The sequence below is a fragment of the Falco cherrug genome, assembly GCF_023634085.1.
Source record: "Falco cherrug isolate bFalChe1 chromosome W unlocalized genomic scaffold, bFalChe1.pri SUPER_W_unloc_1, whole genome shotgun sequence".
Classification (NCBI taxonomy): Eukaryota; Metazoa; Chordata; class Aves; order Falconiformes; family Falconidae; genus Falco; species Falco cherrug.
This window is the reverse complement of record NW_026599288.1, coordinates 10,588,737-10,608,937: the sequence shown is the minus strand read 5'-3', so window position 1 is coordinate 10,608,937 and position 20,201 is coordinate 10,588,737. Positions and strand designations below refer to the sequence as shown.

Sequence of the window (20,201 nt, the reverse complement as noted above, 5' to 3'; positions counted from 1 at the left end):
AAAGAATGCAATATTTATAATGAAGAACAATTGTAATCAACAAAACCAAATAATATTTCAATGTGAACTATGGGCCTGCTTTTGGCTAATGAGATGGTCAATGTTAGGTTCCATATTTGTCACTGCCAGTCGTAGCAAGTGATGCAAGTGTTCATCAGTTAGTCTGGATCTGACTGGAGATTTCAGATGTTTCATTCGGGGAAAAAAGTCTGCTCACAGACATAGGTGCTGCCAAAGATGGTTGCAATTTGGAGTGCATGGTTCCTGAGATTATGATATGTCTCTGAGGGGAGAGACGCATAGAAATTAGTAAGGCTGCTTGATTTGAATGCATCTTTCAGCGAGTCACAAGTCTGTAGCTCGGCCAATTCCATTTGGTAAATCAGATCAACAGTTTCAATGTCAACAGAAAATGGGTTCCAGAAAAGCTGCATGTCCTGTTCATGGAGACGAAGCCCTTTAAATCTAATTTGAAACTCCCTTTGCAACATTTCTAGTACATCCATACACGTTTTGTTTGGGAATGTAGCTGCTGGTTTTTCTGCAGACAGGTTTTGAGTTGTGGGGAGATGGCAGAAGTTTTCCTCCTTTACTTGGTTAATGAGCAGGTCTAATTTGACTTGAAATGCTTTCACATGTGAATACATATCACAGATGAGCTTCCCCTTTCCTTGAAGCTGGACACTGAAATTGTTGAGTAGCTCTGTTACATCTGTCAGAAACGCAAGGTGCCATTTCCATTCTGCATCTTTGAGCTCTGGTACTTCTTTGTTTTTAGAAAGCACAAAATCATAAACCTGTGGAAGTAAGTCATAAAATCATTTCAAAACTCTCCCTCGACTCAGCCAATGGACTTCTGTGTGGTACAGAATATCTTCATAGGCAACATTTAGCTCAGACAGAAATTCTTGACACTCTGTGGTTTAGTGCGTTAGATCTAATGCAGTTAACACAAGAAAGCACAATTTTCATGACAGAGTCCAGCTTCAGTGATTTACAACACAGGGCTTGTTGGTGGATGATGCGGTGTATGGCTATTGGATGTGAATGGCTGCGTTTGTCCATCTCTTTGTTAATGTGTGCAACCACTCCTTTCATGGACCCCACCACGCTAGGAGCACCACCAGGTGTCACACTGAATAGTTTACCCCAGTCCAGCTCCAAATCGTTCATAGTTTGGCAAACTTTCTCATGGATATCCTCTCCTGTAGTTGTTCCTTTGGTGCTTTTCAGTGCAGCAAGCTCCTCTGTGACTTTGAAACAATCATATGTCCCACGAATGAAAATTAGAAGTTGTGCAGAATCACGAACATCATTACTTTCGTCGAGTGCCAATGAGAAACAGCAAAGTTTTTTTGAGGAGTTTTGCAACTGCAGATTCAAATTTTCCCCCATTTCTTCAGTCCTTCGTGTAATTGCAGGTCCTGAAAGCCTCACTGTACTAAATAAATCCGCCTTCTCTGGACACATCTCTTTGGCCACAGAAAGAAGGCATTCTTTAACAAATTCTCCCTCTGTGAATGCTCTGCCAGTGCGCGCTACGGATTGAGGACCCTGGGGGGCCATATCCGGCCCGCAGGCCGTAGTTTGAGGACCCCTGCCCTACAACATAGACATTTTATTCTGTCTGCTTGCTCTTCTGTCTTCTGATCTTGTCATACAGGTCGCACAAACTTGCTAGGGACCCATATAGGTCCTTTATCTGTGGAGATACAAAAATAACCTCTACCGATAAATAACACCGGATTAGGTCCTTCCCATACGCCTGAAGCCATATTTTTATACAGAACATTCAAACCAGGAACTGTAGTTGTTTCGTTCCCTCGCGCTGTTTGGTGATGTATAACAACAGGTGGTCCCTCTCTACCCTCCGTAAGGGAGAGATAGTTTAAGGTAAACAACACCTTAGTCAACCCTTTAGTTACGTCTATGTCCTGCGATACTTTCTGTCTCTGAAGATAATCCTTCAGGGTACGGTTTGCCCTTTCAACAACTGCTTGCCCCGTTGGGGAGTGAGGAATCCCTTTAACGTGTTTAATTCCCCAAGTTGTCATAAACCTAGCGACTCGTTGACTACTATACGCTGGGCCATTGTCTGTCTTTATTTCTACAGGTACTCCCATGACAGCAAAACAAGACATTAAGTGTCTCTCCACATGTAATGCCTTTTCACCGGTTTGTGCAGTGGCCCATATAAAATGAGAATAGGTGTCAGTTGTGACATGCACATACTTAAGCTTCCCAAAGTCAGGTACATGTATTACATCTATTTGCCAAACCTGAAGTGCCTTCAGACCTTTTGGGTTAGTGCCCAACCCTAAACCAGGTCCATGATGACTACACTGAGGACAGGAGCGGACAATACCCTTTGCATCTGCTATGGGTATTTGATACTGTCGATGTAAAGACTTTGCATTCTGATGAAACATCTCGTGGCTGTTACGAGCTTCTTCAAACTTATTTGTTGGAGGAGTTATTGCCAGACAGCTGACTGCTTCATCAGCTCTAGCATTACCCTCGCCCAAACCAGTGGTCCACTGATGACTTCTAATATGCATAATACAAAATTCATGTTTTCTCTGTCGAAGAGTACTACGCAGTTGTAGAAACATTTCACCAAGATGTTGGTTCTTTGTCTCTCTCAACAAGGCATCTTCAATGCACTGTACTACACCAACTACGTACAATGAGTCTGATACTATGTTTACAGGTGTATTGTTCCAGCTTCCCAATGCCCAACACGCTGCTTTCAGTTCTAAGGTTTGAAGGTTGTCCCGTGGTTCACCGGTGATCACGTGTTTCTGCCACTGATTATCGGATTGCCAAACACACACAGCCGCCTTCATCTTTCGTCCTGCATCTGTGAACACCGTTGGCCCTTCAACTGGTCTTTTTTGAGCACAGTGGCCTCGCAATCCACTGATAATGTTCTAACATCTTCCAGAGAGGTCCTTTTGGCCGGTTGTTGTGTACAAGACCTGTATAGCCCGTCAAGGCTTCCTGTATGGCTGTTGAATGTCTCAGGAGCCACTCATAATCCTCACCACTGACTGGAATACTGATATCTGCCGGTTCAGTCCCATCAATTTCAACAATCCTGTCTCTTCCTTTTCTCACCAGGGCTGCTACTGCTTCAGAGCGACTTAAAATACGATGTCTGGGTTGCAATGGCTAAAACAACCACTCTAAAACGATCACCGTATTCTCCCCCTTTTTCTTTTGCCATTGCAAAATAAGGGCAAAAGGTGAAGTGGCAACATTACAAACCAAAAAGGACAACAGATGATTCGCCATTCGGTGACCACACCAGCCAGTCTGAATCTTGCGGGACACAACTTCTAGGGCAGCCCGCTGCTCTTGTGAACTAGTTCGAGGACTGTTGGCCTCAGTGCCGTGCAACCAGGACCGAAACAGTTGCAAATCATCATTAGTGAGGCCAACTATATTATGAACCCACTGTAAATCTCCCAAAAGCCTTTGAGCATCATGCAGATTAGTTATTTGCTTAGTAAGAGTTACGTTCTGTGGTCGAATTTGAGCATCCGAGATGAGCCAGCCCAAATAATTCCATGGGGCCGAATGCTGAACCTTCTCAGGCGCCACACCCGAACCACATGATAGAAGGTGATCAACAAGCCACTTGATTTTATCATCTGAAATCCCTTGTTCAGCGGCAAATAAAATATCATCCATATAATGGTAGATCAGGACATGAGGCCAACGCTGCCGTACCGGAACAAGTGCCCAATTTACAAAAGCTTTACATATCGTTGGGGAGTTCTTCATTCCTTGTGGTAATTAACCCATTCATATCATTTGACTGGAGCTGCATGATTTATTGATGGCAGAGTGAATGCTGTCGCGACGGAGGGAAGACACAGTCACTCAATATGAGTGATCAGCAGACTTCGTTTATTGTCCCTTACAGTCACCTTTTATGCCTTGTTATAATTAGCTCATACATATTACAAAAGTTAAGCTCATTATTGGTTAGTTGCCTAAATACCAAGCCCGCCCCTAGTTTCTCTTCTGTAGTTATCTGTTCCCACCTGCAACATTCTTTACCGACCGCAATCTTCTTGTTATTGTGTAACAAGAACAGCCAAGGATAGTGTATTTTTGCTTTACTTCAGATAAGCTGAGAGCGATGTGCATTTTTGTCCAGCCAGCTGGACTATGTCTATGTGACCCTTTTCAGCTAGCCAGTTATCCACAATTCCCCCGTTTTTATTTTGGGCGACACAGGCTTGGTTGACCATTTTCAATAACAGCGTTTTAACACAGGAAAATACACAGCCAACTTATAAAATCTCAGTTCAGAAGTATAATTCCTGAAATACTTGAAAAATAAAGTTAGCTTGAAGCTTTAATTTAGATGCTCTTTCTGTTCCAGTGATATAAAAAGTTTAAAAAATTCAAAGGTAATTTTAAAGTTCTGAACATGGACTAATGCAAGCTCAAAACCCAAAAAGAAACCAAACTGATGTTTGACTAGGAATATTTGCAAATATTTTAGTGGAAAATCCCTGACCATTAACAATTTTCTGTCCAAATAACAACTGCCCTTATGCAACCAACCAGTCCATACATTTTCTGAAGAATACCTCATTGATATCAAAGAATTAACAAAGGGAAAAAATTAGTTCTAAGCTATATACATTCATAAGTGGATTTTTCAATAGTTACATACAGATTTACACACTAAGCCATAATGGCTTGTAGGTGATACACACAAGAAGAGTACGTTGCTTATCTGTCTGAATGTCTATGCTAAATTTGACAACTGTGCCACAAGCCAAGCCTACATGGGTGCTGTATGTTATGCACGTTCCTTAACAAACAGAAGTATAATAGACAAATTCCCAAGATCTAGTCCCCAACCTAATTATATTACTTTGTAGCCAATTAAGGAAAATAACACAAATGTGCATATCTACATGTGCACACACCTTTTAGTTCAGAACCGATCTGTGATAAAAGGCCTTAGCCTTATGGCATCATCGAAGCTTAACGAGTACTGTAATTAAAAATGCAGTCTTACTGTAAGTGCGATTTATGCTGACATTCCCTCAAATGCTACACGTGAGTATTTCTCACTCAACTGCCTCAAGTTAAAATAGTAGTATTTGTTAATATGTATTAAAAAATTATTAATTCTCTACAATAGCAGTTGACTTCCATAACACTATGTAAGCAAAAGAGGCTTAAGATGGGTTTTCTGAATACTAACAATTTATTTTAGACTGTCTAAACTCAGGTCTTGAAAGATTTCACTCTGCCAGACGTAGAAACACTGTTGCACTCCAGTTGTGATATCCCTTTTCCCAAGTTGTCACATGCACATCTCGCTCAAGCAACATTATTGTTAAAGTTTCTCTCTGCTACATAAAAGCATATTGCACTTGTAGACATAAAAGACAGCACCCTTACTTAGATTATTACCTTATTACCTCATAACTCTTAGTATACCTTGTATCTCTGATTTCATCACTTCAAAAATTCACCAGAAGCAGATAAAACCACAGCCTCAGACTAAACTACACCTTAACTGCTGATTCAAATAAAGGCATTCTCTTCAGATATGCCTAATGCTTACAAATAATTTTGGCTGGTTTTGATCAAAAAACTATTCTTACAATAATGATCAAAAATAATAATCCCGTTTGCAAAATGCCTTTAAGCCAGCCTCCTAGCCCCATCCAATTTCCACATTCAGAATACAGCATAAATACAGAATACAGAATAAATTATCTCCATCAAGGCAAAAAGGCTTCTCTTTAAGCACAGAGATGTCTGCTAGTTCAAGGCAGAAACCCATTTCTTGTAGGGGACATCTGAAGCACTTTTTTTTTTTTTTTTTTTTTTTTTTTTGGTGGGTCTGTAATCAATTCCGTATTTTTCCTTGAGAAGCTTAAGCTGTTCCTCTTGTTTCAGGAGTGTTTCCAACTCTGATTTGTCGAATAGGTTCGTATTTCCCAAACATATCATACATTTCCTCCGCTGTGATTTTATACGGCAGGTTCCGAATATAAAGGACCCGATTGACCTCTGGGGGCAGCCAGATGTCAGCTCGCTTGGCCGCTTGCATCGCCATGGCGCCGATCGGAGGGGGGTGGGTGCCGCCTTGGAGAGAAACCGTGGCCGGGAAGGGGCCTGCCAGGCCGCACGCCGCCGCTCGCCGCTGCCGCGGGGGTCCCAGATGCTATCCCATACGCTAATAACCCGGGTAATTCCTTTTTACAATCTATGTCCCGAACGCTCCGCTTTTCTAAAAAGCATTTGAGCGAATCGTACGTCGCTTGTCTCTACATACCTTCGTCAGCGCTGTTGCAGCCTTTGCGAGACTTCGGCGACGCGTGGCCGGCGGGACCCTCTGTAAGTGCTCCCGGGCGCGGGGACTGTGCCCTTCCGCCTCCTGCACTGCTTTCAGGACCGGTACCCGATCTCTGTCGACTCGTGGCTCGCAGGTTCAGCCCTCTCTAGGGTCCCTGTTCGGGCGCCATTTGTCGCGACGGAGGGAAGACACAGTCACTCAATATGAGTGATCAGCAGACTTCGTTTATTGTCTCTTACAGTCACCTTTTATGCCTTCTTATAATTAGCTCATACATATTACAAAAGTTAAGCTCATTATTGGTTAGTTGCCTAAATACCAAGCCGGCCCCTAGTTTCTCTTCTGTAGTTATCTGTTCCCACCTGCAACATTCTTTACCGACCGCAATCTTCTTGTTATTGTGTAACAAGAACAGCCAAGGACAGTGTATTTTTGCTTTACTTCAGATAAGCTGAGAGCGATGTGCATTTTTGTCCAGCCAGCTGGACTATGTCTATGTGAACTTTTTCAGCTAGCCAGTTATCCACAGAATGCAAATCTTTGCATGTCATCAGGATGTAAGGGAATCGTAAATAAACAGTCTTTCAAGTCTATCACGACAATTTGCCAATTCTGAGGGATCATTGTAGGAGTTGGAAGACCAGGTTGCAATGCTCCCATCGCCAGCATCTGATCATTAACCTTTCGTAAATCATGTAAAATTCACCATTTTCCAGTTTTCTTTGGTATCACAAATATATGAATATTCCAAGGACTTGTAGAAGGTCGAATATGACCTAGTTTCAGTTGTTCTTGCACCAATTCTTCAGCAATGCACAGCCGTTCTTCTGTCATCGGCCACTGGTCTATCCAAATTTGCTTTTCTGTTAACCATGTAATCTTCAGTATGGGTGGCTGCCGGTCAGTGGCCGTGGCACAAAATGCTGATCAGTTGTCATAACTAGTCCCAATTGTGACAAAACATCCCATCCAATCAACCCTGATAATGTGTGTGGGAGTTGCATTACATATGGCCGATCTTCAAACTGTAATGTAATCAAGTCTTTACTCTGTTTTGGCGCTTTTGCACCTCCTACTCCTATCACTTGGGTGATTGGAGATTGCAGCTCCCAATCCTGGGGCCACATATTTTGATTAATGATGGTGACATCTGCCCCGGAGTCTAATAATGGCTCTAGACTAATTTGTTGACTGCCTTTCTTTAATTGAATCTTTTGATATGGTCTTTGATTAAGATCTAATGTGAAAAACACCTCATGTCCGGTAGATCCAAAACCATCTTCTCCTCTTATCTTAGATATTTGGCCTTGTTGTCTGAGTTGCTCATAATATTGACAATGTGTAACAAACCTTTCATAGGGAAGTATTTGAGCAATTTTACTTCCTTTTGGAATAGTAACAGGTGGTTGTAATGCATAGGCCATAACTTGTACATGTCCCGTAAAATCTGCATCAATTAACCCAGGTAAAACATCTACTCCTTGCCTTCCTGTTGAAGATCTCCCTAATAAAAGTCCTCCAACTGGAGAATTCACGTTAGACAAAGGTCCTTTTACTTCAGTTGGAATTAAAGTCACTTCTTTATTATTCAAAGTTACTTCTACTGTGGTTGCCATGTCCACCCCGAGACTCCCCCAGGTGGCTGGGTTGTGCTTGTGTAAGAAACCACATTTCTCATCTGTGTTGTTGGAGCCTGTACTTGTGTCTTCGCGCGTAGACTCATCACGCTGTGCTGCATGTTTCCCAACCTTTTATGTCTACAAGCAGCAGTAGCATGTGAATCTGAATTACATGTGTGACACCAAACAGTCTTTGAACAAGTACGTCTTATGTGTCCAGGTTCACCACATTGATAACAATTACCAACTCCTGATTTACCATCATTCCCTTTTCGCTGTTCACCTTTATGATTTGATAAGGCTGCTGCAATTATATGCCCTTGCTCCTTCATCGCAGCAATAAAGGCAGCCGCTTGGTTATTTTGTTCTGCTCTAGTAGCTCTAATCAACATTTCATCTACAGGACTTCCTTGGGGTAATGTTTCTAAGATTGCTCTTGTTCTTGGATTAGCCCCCTCAAAAGCGAGGGTGCGGAACAAATGTTTCTGCAGATCCAAAGGTAAATCAGAATTGTCCTTTATTGCTGCAGACAAATGGTCTACAAATTGCCCCCTGACGAACAGTGGTATAGGAAGCAGTTTTTTCTTGTCTGGCACAGATAAAAGGGCTCGATGTGCTAAAGTTTGAGCAAATTGATGCATTTGTATTGGATACTGCAATTGAACCTGCGTAGTAGAGTAAGGTCCTTGCCCAGTTAACATATCTGCCTGTACACCAAAAAGGAATCTTCTATATTTGGATCTTGATGTCTATTTGCTTCCTTTACGGCTAGTCTCTTCCACTCCCTCTCAAACATTAGATACTGAGAAGGAGTCAATAGCAGGGAAGCAAGTCCAGCACAATCAGCAGGTGAGAGAACGTCTGCTGTGAAAATAAACTGTATGGTCTGTTGTGCAGCCTCTGAACGCAGACCATGAGTAGTGACCGTTTGCTTTGCCTGTTGCAATATTTTCCAATCATGCGGCTCCCAATTATGTGCACCAAGATTATTAACCACTACTGGACAAGCTAACAAGCTAGTCACCAGCCAGTCACCCTCCAAAATAGCATCACGAACAACACCGGACCAACGTTGTTGAATTGGATCTTTTACCAAGTTCAGCATCGGAGGGGCAGTTGGACTAACTGGAGGAACTACAGGTATTGGAGTAGTAAGCAGATTCATTTCAACTCGCTCTTCCAGTTTTCTTAATTTATCTATTACCTCCTGTAAAGATTTCTCTGTATTTTTATCACAAAGCCTCTCCCCACCTTCCTCCTCAAATTCGTCCAATGATGTTTCAGGAAGAGGAGGATACAACATCAGATGGCGCTTTTGCCCCCCTTGATTTGGTCTACGAGCTGTCGCCACCCTCCGTTTTGGCCTTGCTCCACCCACAGCTCCGATTGGTGCAGCAGGACTCGCTGCTCCTCCTTCCTGGGGAGGCTCAACAGGCTCTTCTGGTTTCGGCTCAGTTACAACAGACCCCCGAGGAATAACTTCCGTTTTGTCTGCTGTCTTGTCTAATAACTCCTGTACTGTTGAACACGCAGAGGCTGACATACCCTTCATAAGACGAGTATGCCCAACTCTGAAAAATGTAGCCAAGCGAGAAGGCTTAGGTGAATCACCCTTCTGCTCTGTTGGATTTTCTACCACATCTCCTCCCAATGCTTCAATAGCTCCTGCCGCTTTTTTTTCTGCCTTCATTGTTTCCAGGGTGTTAATTATAGACCACCACGTAGCTCCTAACGCTTTAGCTTCTTTGCCTTCTTTACCTCCCTCAATTGTACTATCCCAGAGGCAATTTCCCACTTCTCTCCATTCCGTGGTGCTAAATAATAATGTGGGCTCAGGAATTTTATCCTTTTTTCATGCCCAGCGAACTAAAGCCTCTACATCTGTTTCCTTAGTGCTCTCACCTCTCTTAGAGAGGATACTTGTCAAGAGCCTAATTGCCGCGTCTGTTTCCATCGCGGTCTTACTTCAGCAGGGGTGTGATCTGCAACTCTGACACCGAACTCTGGACTTCGCTTTTGCCTTCTAGGTTCCTCCCGCCTCCGACCCTCCAGCTCCCAGATCGGAATCCAAGTCCGATGCATGGAGACTTCCGCGTTTAGGTGAACCGCGTTTAGGCGAACCGCATTTAAGCATCTTAAAGGGTCCCTGTTCGGGCGCCAGATGAAGGTCCCTGTGGAGAGTCGGTCGAGTCACGACAATCACACCAATATGATTACATGTCGAGCTCGCTTTATTAAACATTCAGGCTATATTTATAACTTAAACTAAATCTTCACGCGATTCTACATACAGGTGATTGGATAAAAGTCTCTGATCACGTGAGCGTCCGTATCGCTGATTGGTGAGCATGCTGCAGGCGCCTGATCAGGGTGTGCTGACTTTGCGGTTCCCAGGTCCTGTTCTGCACCTGGCTTGTTGTTTGTGCATAGCTTGTTTTCTTCCTCAAACTGCTTGGTTCAAGGACAATTTAAAGTTTCTCTGCAGTTACAATTAACAGGCCTGGGTTGTCCAAACTGGACAATGGTAACATATGTCCTCGGTCTTTTAAAAATTCCTCTACAACCAAGTGTATCTACAATCAATTTGTGATCTTCCACATTCACCTTTTCCCATTTTGGTAACATATTTGCTAGCTGCCACTGGTTAGTTCCCAGAGCCAATAGGGAAGATTGCAAAGGCAGCTGCAGTCCTGCCAGATCATTAGCTGTAGTTGCCAATTTGTTTATTAATATCTCTAAGTCAATGCCATTCAGAACCCCCAATCCTGTTCCCAAAACACCAGTTAGGTCTCTCCGAGTCTGTTTCTCAGAAGGTGTCCGTTTTTGCAGCCAGGTTATCCACCCCTCTTAAGTGGGTTTTAGGAAAGGAGAGCAGGCTGGCTGAATATCTGAAACGTTAACTTGCATACAAAAAAGCACAAACGGTCTAAGCCCACTATTGATCATTCTAAGAATCTAAACGTCCCTCCCCCCATACACACATATAAAATCTGTTTTGATAAAAATGTCTTTGTTTGAGTCGGGTTTTTAAGAGTCCAGTTTCCATGGCCTCCCAGAAGGTATCCCTCGGAGTTCTCCTGTAAAAATATAACAACAGAGCTTGCCTCCCTGAGGCAGAAAGAGTTAAAACAATGGGATTATCCAGCGGGTATTTATCTTATGTTCCTTTCCCAAGGCATCAGAGGCTACCCAAGTGTTGGAAGAAGGGTTCGCCGGAGTCAAGAAGACGCTCAATATGAGTTATGCATCTTGCTCAACTTTATTAGTTTCTAACACTACTTATATAGAACCGATACACATGCATATTCATAAAGCAGAAATATAATTGGTTAGTAGTCTCTAAACACGCACGGTTCTCACACCCCTAATTATCATGACTAAAATAAGCATTCTATCCATGTAGCTAATTGTGTTGCTGTGCTTCAGCCTTGTAGTTTGTTACTCCCTATTTTCCCATACCGCTCCCTATCTTTCTTGGCCCTGCACCTGCTTTCCCAGCAGCTGTATCTTGTTACAGCCACAGCCTGTTGGCACAACATAATTACTTGGTCTCAGGATTCAAGAATAGCTCAAGGCTACCTTTCTTGTTAACTTCAGCACAGCAACTTCAGTACAATTCTGATTACAGGCCTATTCTAATACCAGGCCTGGATTGTGCAGATCTTCAGAGATTCTAAAGCCGCACTTCTGCAGCCATTCTTCTACACCCAAGCACATGCATTCAATGGGGTTTTCAGTACCTGTTGTACATTTCCCACAGTAGGAAGTGCCACCAGAACGGGTTGTCCTGGGAAGTGAGCTGGGTTCTTTGAATCATTTGGTCCCTTTAATGAGGGAATCAAGGAAGGAGCCGTTGGGCAAAAAGCAGTTATTTTGGGGCATCCGTTTACTCCTCACCTATCATTTATACCTTTAACAGCTTCCCACAAGCGGACATCCCAATTTCCCTCATGAAGTTTCAAAAGTCGTTTTAAGAGACCATTGGTCCTTTCTACAATTCCATTAGCTTGCGGATAATACAGGGTATGAAACACCCATTTAATCCCTTCGCTTCGTGCCCAATCCTGTACAATTCTGGCAGTAAAGTGGGAACCATTATCAGATTGTATTTCTCGTGGCTTTGGAAAAGTTCCAAACCATTCATGCAGCGCTTTCACAGTGTTCTCCCCCATAGCCCTGTTAAAGGCTTCTGCTTGGACTAGTCCTGATGTTATTTCCACCAGCACAAAATGTTTTCCTCCCAATCTCTTAAAGGGGCCAATATAATCCACCTGCCAGGCATCCCACAAGCCTTTACCCTCCCTTAAATGTAGAGGGTCATCCTCTAAAGGGTGCCTCTCAAGTCGTCTTCGACATTGTTCGCAGGCTGATATACAGGTTTTACACATTTCTCTGGTGACGGGCCAGCCTCGGGCAAGGGCTTCACGGTACAGATCTTTAGCTCCTGTGTGTTTGCATTTTACATGCAACCATTCTAACAGGCATTCCCAGTCTTCTGAAATCTGGCCCTCCCATACAGGAGCTAGCCTTGCTAACTCATCAGCCCGGTTATTCCATTCTCCCACTGACCCCCCATCTATCTGATGGGAAGCTACCCAACCTACAGCAAAGTTCCCTCGGCTAGCAATACTTAAGATGTCTTGCCATTTTTCCTTTTGCCACACTGGAATCCTATTAACCTGCCATTCATTTTGCTCCCAGAAAGGAAGCCATTCAGTACATCCCTTAAATGCAGCATAAGAATCAATATAAATGTAAACAGGAGAAGTAGTTTGTGCTTCGCGTTGAAAAACGCTCCATACTGCAATTAATTCACCAACTTGTGCACTACCCTCTCCCTCTGTTATAATTTGCTCATTGGAAGAGGTATGGAGTGCTACTGCTCGGTATTTCCACACTTTTCCTTCCCTTTTGGCAGAAGCATCAGTAAACCAAGCACTAACTGACTGTTCACAGGGGGCCACCTGAATGACTGAGGCAGGTTTATCTTGGCCCTCGTCCAGGCTCTCTACTTCTTGTATAGCCAGGGTTTTTTAAGCTCCTTCAGATACAAAGAAAGTGTTACAATAGTGTTCAATCTGAGCATACCACTTTTGTACTGAGACTTTCTGGGCCACCCCGTCAGGGGGAGGAGTCCCGGTAGTGACTGTTTTTATAACTTTAAATGGGCCTCTCAATATAATGGGCCAGTGTTGGTCCCCTGCAAGGCCACAGTTCCTGCCAGAAAACCTGTTCCAGTATGGGATCTTCTCCACAGAGACCACATTTTCTGCCAGGAGCCTGCTCCAGTGCAGGCTCTCCACAGGTCCACTTGCTGTGGTGTGGGGTCCTCCACAGGCTGCAGGTGGATATCTGTTCCCTTGTGCTCCCTCCATGAGCTGCAGGGGGAGAATTTGTGTCACCACCATGGTCTTCACCACAGGCTGCAGGGGAATCTCTGCTCATGCTGCTGGAGTACCTCCTCCCCCTCCTTCAATGACCTTGGTGTCTGCAGAGTTGTTTTTCTCTCAATTATTCTCACTCCTCTCTCCCAGCTGCGGTTGTGCAGTATTTTTTACCTTCTTAAATGTTATCACAGAGGTGCCACCATCTCATCCAAGAGTCTTCATGATAACACCTTAATGAGAGCAATTGGCACTTGCTGTTCTTTGATATGAATCATAGAAACATAGAATCATAGAATGGTTTGGGTTGAAGGGACCTTTAAAGGTCATCTGGTCTACTAGAGAGGCTTGCTCAGAGCCCCGTCCAACTTGACCTTGAATGTTTCCAGGGATCGGGCATCTCACCACCCTCACAGTAAAGAATTTCTTCCTAATAACTAATCTAAATCTACCCTCTTTCAGTTTAAAACCATTACCCCTTGTCCTATCGCTACAGGCCCTACTAAAAAGTCTATCCCCATCTTTCTTATAAGCCCCCTTTAAGTACTGAAAGGCTGCTATAAAGTCTCCCCGGAGCCTTCTCATGTCCAGGCTGAATAACCCCAACTTGCTCAGCCATAGGAGCGGTGCTCCAGCCCTCTGATCATCTTTATGGCCCTCCTCTGGACTTGCTCCAGCAGGTACATGTCCTTTTTATGTTGGTGGCTCCAGAGCTGAACACAGTACTCCAGGTGGGGCCTCATGAGAACATACTCGAGGGGGAGAATCACCTCCTTCGACCTGCTGTCCCACGCTTCTTTTGATGCAGCCCAAGATATGGTTGGCTTTCTGGGCTGCAAGTTCACACTGCCAGCTCATGTCCAATTTTTCATACACCAGTATACCCAAGTCCTTCTCTGCAGGGCTGCTCTCAATCCCTTAATTCCCCAGCCTGTATTGATACCGGGGACATGCAGCAACCTGGCAACAGAGAGATCATCCAAGAGGCTGGGCAAGGTGGAAAGCTGTTTAATCTTCTCTGTATCTATGATGGCTACTCCAAAAGCCCATTGGTACCCCTTTGGGTCCTTGAAGTACCCTCTCCTGAGGTAGTCTATGCCAAGAAGACATGGGGCCACTGGGCTGGTCACCATTGGGTGCTTTTGCTACTTGTCCCCTATTAAGCTCACCTCAGCCTCCAACACAGACAACTGTTGGGATCCCCCTGCCACTCCAGAAATCCAGATGGGTTCTGTGACCTTATACCCTCATGGCATTAGGGTACACTGTGCACCAGTTTCCACCATAACCTTGTACTCGTTTGGGTCTGATGTGCCAAGCTATGAATCCACATAGTGGAGTAAACCCAGTTCTCCCGTTCCTCTTCCTGGCCAGAGTCAGGGCCTCTCTACTCCTGGTCAGAGCATTCCTTACCTCGCTCCTGTAATTGCAAAGCAGAAGTCCATTCAGTCCATTCATCAGGAGCAGAAGTAGGATCAGCCCTTCTACTCTGTCTGGGGAATTGCTCAACATCAAACAGAGCAGTCATCTTCCTGGATGGACTCTTTTTGGATGCTGTTTTTTCTTGCAATTCATGTGTGTGAGCTTGTAGGTTTGAAGTAGGTGCACCGTCCCAATTCCTCATGTCCTCCCTGTGGTCACACAGATAGAACCACAGGGTGTCCCACAGTTCCCTTTCCCTTGAGCAGAAAAAGGCTGATTCCATATGGCATTCTTGAAAGCTGAGACACCACCCTGCAGGGACAAGGAGGAAGACATTTACTTTGAATTGTTGGACCTGTTGGGACAGTTTTTCCATAGCTGAGACATAGGCCCATAGTGTTGGGGAGGATGAGAGTTTCTCTTTGAATTGATAGAGCTAGCAGGCCAGTTTATCCACAGTTGGTGCCTCAATGTCTGTCCAGTCCATTATCATCAGGGTGCTGGCGTACAATGTCAGTATGTTCCAGTACAAACTTCCACCACATGGACCATGTGTGCTAAATTTCATCCAGATCTTTGGAGGCCTGGTTGTTGTCCAGGTTGCTGTAGAACACCACAGCTAATTCCCCCAGATACTGGGCACCTCCCTCAGTGGTGGTCTACTTGCCTTGGTAGTTTACAACATCTTTCTTTTAGAGGTTACCTTGCCATCATGTTTGACAGGAGTCTGTTGAGGCAGAAGGCTTGGACGCAACTTATACGACCAATGTGATCAAGTTAGTGTCACTTTATTAATAGACTCACAGCAATTTATACTCTACAGGTGCTACTAATAGACTCACAGCAATTTATACCCCCAGCTAAAAATACACACGCTACGCAGGCTTTGTTATGTAAAAGGTGATAGGTTAAAACTACTCGTTCACACGCTTCCATCTCCCCTTATGATTGGTCCCGGTGCGGCGCCCACACGCTGCTCCCCCCTTGTGCAGGCATCCTGTTTTTTCTCATCTTTCTGTCCGACTCTCTTATGTCTCTGTGAATACACAGTTTCTTTGTCTCCCTTGGCCTTGCATATGTCCTTCACAACAGCTGCAGCTTGTTACAGTTTCGGCCTGCTCAGCCTGCTATTACAACACAGTTACTTGGTCTGGATTGCTCGTGATATGTCCGTTGTCTTCCAGCCACTCCACAAATCCCCCTTTTTTGTTTTTGAGCAATCCAGACCCCTTTTATCATTCTGTTCATAGTTCTCATAAAGCAATTCCACACACAGCCCAATATCATTAAAAAGATTACAATGGCAATTAATACCATTATCCCATGCAGAAACAAATCTTTTAACCATCCAGTAATTCCTAAACTCTGTAGCCAGTCCATTAACCCATACTCAATCTCTATAGCCTGTACATTTTTTCTTAACTCAGCAAGCTGCTTATGAATAGAGTTTGAGTGATCAGTCAAATTCATGCAACACTTTCCATAGTGCTGTTCACTATAGGCTACTCTCTACTGTTCATGCTGTTTCCTTATCTTCTAGAGGTGAGATCACATTCCTCCTTTGTTTCTGTCTCATCCTAGTTTCTTCTCATACTCCCTCAAAGTTATTTACCTCTTTGCTGCAGGATCTCAGCTGCACATTGTCAAAGCAAGGCCAAAGCTGCACATTATCAATGTCAAACAACCCACTGTCTCTGTTCCATACAATTCTACAATTCTCCCCGCTTTTTTTTTTGAACAGCTAGTACCAGGTTTGCCATGTTCTGCAGGGCCCTTGCAAACATGACAGCAACCAAGGCAATAGCAAACAAACAATACTGCCAATTGAGTGAATGGATGCCAAAAAGGCTGACATTTTCTCAGATTTTGGTAACATGTTGCTGCAATGGGGCGCCTAAAATCCACGCAGCACATACCATCAAAATCCTCACAGCCATGTCCTTGAGCCAACAACAAAAAGCAGTGGCAAATTTGACTCACATTCTTAACTGCCTACCAAACAAGGTGATTTAACTCTTTAATGCTTTCCCTGCTGTTGCTCTGGATAAGAGAAGAACCGCTGCAATACGTTCCCATCAGTTCCATAAATCAACTACATCATTACATGCTTCATCCAAAGTTATATTGCATTTAAGCGCATGATGCTTATCAGCATGTTCACGTGTTGATTTATGTGGGTGTCATGGTCCCATCATAACCTCCTACTACATTAGCATCTACATAAAGACAACTATTGACATTGAAAGTGCAAACAACATCAACTTCTTTTGGATTAACATTATACAGAGGTAATCAATTATCCCAAATATCAAGGCTTTCAGTAAGATTCTTCATTCCTCACATACATTCACTTTTTTGCAACAATGTCTGCAAATCAGGAAGGGCACACCAAACAAGGACTGGTTCAGTAAGGAGACCACACATTAGTTGTTGGGTTGACTGGCGGCAGCAGTGCTCCCACGGTCTGGCACGCTAAGCTCAGGCTGCTGCATGCTCCACCAGGCTCAGGGCAGAAATCATTCATGTAGTTACATAGCTATACATCACTACAAGCATGCAGACACCTATTACACACTAGATAACCATGTTCATCTTTCCTACTCTCCTTCACAATACCCAGCTGTTCTCTCATCTCTTGTTAGGTCAGACATTCTCTTCCTTCCTCTCCTATATCTCTCTTCAGACATTCTCTATCCTCCTCTTTTTTGCTTGTTAATTGAGACAAGGCAAAGGTTGTGTGTAGCTGGGTTAAAAGTGTTCCTAAATGCATTCAGATACTTCAAAGTTCATTCCTAGTCATGCAAAAGCACAGGTAATCAAATGACATCGTTAACTAATATAATAGACATAGCATTCATATAATGAAGAGCACTGAGATAATGTTTTCTTATTTTATTTAATACTAAATTATTAAATAATATATTTGTGTACAATTATTATAATTAAACTTATTATTAAATTATTGTTTATTTAATGTTGCTTATTATGTAGTTTACAACCATTTGTCTTCTATAATATTAAACTGTTTGACTTCTTAATCATACAATCACAGAATGGTTTGGGTTGGAAGGGACCTTTAAAGGTCACATAGTCCAACCCCCCCTGCAATGAGCAAGGACATCTTCAACTAGACCAGGTTGCTCAAAGCCCCATCCAGCCTGACCTTGAATGTTTCCAGGGATGGGGCATCTACAGCCTCTCTAGGGCAACCTCTTCCAGTGTTTCACCACCCTTGTAAAATTTTTTTTCTTTACATTTAGTCCAAATCTACCCTCTTTTAGTTGTCCCAGTTTAACCCCAGCTGACAACTAAGTACCACACAGCCACTCGCTCACTCCCCCTTGGTGAGGTGGGGGAGAGGATTGGAAGAGTAAAAGTGAGAAAACGCATGGGTTGAGATAAAGACAACTTAATAGGTAAAGCAAAAGCTGCTCATGCAAGCAAAGCAAAACAAGGAATTCATTCGCTACTTTCCATTGGTAGGCAGGTGTTCATCCATCTCCAGGAGAGCAGGGCTCCATCACACGTAACGGTTACTCAGGAAGACAAATGCCATAATGCCAGATGTCCCCACCTTCCTCCTTCTTCCCCCAGTTTATATACTCAGCATGACGTCATATGGTATGGAATACCTCTTTGGCTAGTTCAGGTCACCTGTCCTGGCTGTGTCCCCTCCCAATTTCCTGTGCCCCTCCAGCCCTCTCTCTGGGAGGACTCAAGAAACTTGACTTAGTATAAACATTACTTAACAACATTCAAAACCATCAGTGTGCTATCAACGTTGTTCTCACACCAAGTCCAAACCACAGTATTGTACCAGCTACTGAGAAGAAAATTAACTCTATCCCAGCTGAAACCAGCACATTAGTTTGAAACCATTGCCCCTTGTTCTATTGCAACAGGCCCTACTAAAAATTCTGACCCCATGTTTCTCATAAGCACCCTTTAAAGTCTTGAAGGGCCACTGTAAGGTCTCCCTAGAGCCTTCTCTTCTCCAGGCTGAACAACCGCAATTCTCTCAGTCTTTCCATATAGGAGAGGTGTTCCATCCCTCTGGTCATTTTTGTGGCCTTCCTGTGGACCTGTTTCATCAGGTCCATGTCTTTCTTGTACTGAAGACTCTGGAGCTGGATGCAGTACTCCAGGTGAGTTCTCACCAGAGCGCAGTAGAGGGGCAGAATCACCTCTCTTGACCTCCTGGCCATGCAAATCTGAGGTCTCTTGTAAAATACCAGTAATATGGACATTTTCTTGACATTTTTTGCCTTCCCCTTATCATCTTAATCTAAGTAAAGCTCAGCAATAATCCTACTGCTATGCTTTGTTATTTTGTGTTCACATAGCAGTGAGCATAATTTATATTCATTCAGTGATTTACTGACTTTAGGATCATTTCCGATTCATTATTGAACAAATTAAATTATGTTCTTAGAGTTTTGATTGCTGTTCATCAAACTTAACACTATTGATTTCTGATTCTTCTTTGATTGCATACCTCTATTGTATGTTTATCTTTGGCCTGTAATCCCTTTGGGGCAGGAAATATGTTCTTTTTTCTGCTTGTGCAGTGTTTGGTGCAAAATGGTTGATGGATCTCCTGAAGTCCCCTGTAACACAAATAATGAATAAGCAGAGAGAAGAACGTTCTGATGTTTAAATCTCTGGACTAAAATTTGGCAGATATGGACTGAATTGTTGTTGTTTTGAGAACTTCACCATTGATACTGGACAAATCATGTAATCTTTACTTGGTTGGTTTTTTTTTTTTTTGGGGGGGAAAGCCCTGCTTTTAGTGTCACATATACATACACTCAGTTTCTCTCAGTGCCCTTTATTAAATAAATTACTGGTTAACCAGAAAGAAACTCAGTTTGGGGAAAGTTTAAGTAATTCTTAAAGACGAAAAGGAGAGATGTGTTCTGTTAGTTGTGCATCACCTCACCAATGTATAGTTATTCCCAGTAATATTTTTATCTTTCTAATACTCTAAGAATTTCCTGATGCAGGAGAGAAGGGGAATGAATTATATATCTGCCTCATGTTGTGATGAGGCTTCTGTGCATGTAGCTTTCAAATTTTATTGGCTTTTTTTCTGATACTTTGCTTTACAAATAAATATCTAATTTATAGATTAGTATTTTTAACTCCACTGAGTGTTGGTGTTTAGGATGCTTTTCCCACAGCTTATCATCTTGCATGTTTTAAAAATTCATTCTATTCTTAATGATTATATTTTTTCTATGTTTCTAAAATATCTAGATTATATTGTGTATCTGTTAACAATATACATGGCATTTGCCGCTTTTTAAAAAGTATACCTTATTTCAATTTTAGATTATAAAATGTTAAATAAGGCTGATTGCAATGCTGACCCTTTTTGTGTCCACTATATTCACAAAGCCTCTCCTCCTTTAGTATAGCGTTGTAAATGCTATGTAGATA

The 20,201-nt window shown here is 43.0% G+C and overlaps 1 protein-coding gene across 10 annotated transcripts in view; it reads left to right on the top strand.

Annotated features, from left to right (window-relative positions):
* LOC129734913 (adenomatous polyposis coli protein-like) overlaps window positions 1–20,201 on the top strand; it is a 128,604-nt gene that overhangs the window by 63,840 nt on the left and 44,563 nt on the right. The window contains exon 1 of one of the 10 annotated variants that reach the window (XM_055700316.1): window positions 13,684–18,904. The exons of the other annotated variants lie outside the window; for them this stretch is intronic. The gene's annotated coding sequence lies outside the window, so the exon portion shown is untranslated. Of the gene's footprint in view, window positions 1–13,683; window positions 18,905–20,201 lie in introns of those variants that run through there. 10 annotated transcript variants of the gene reach the window in all.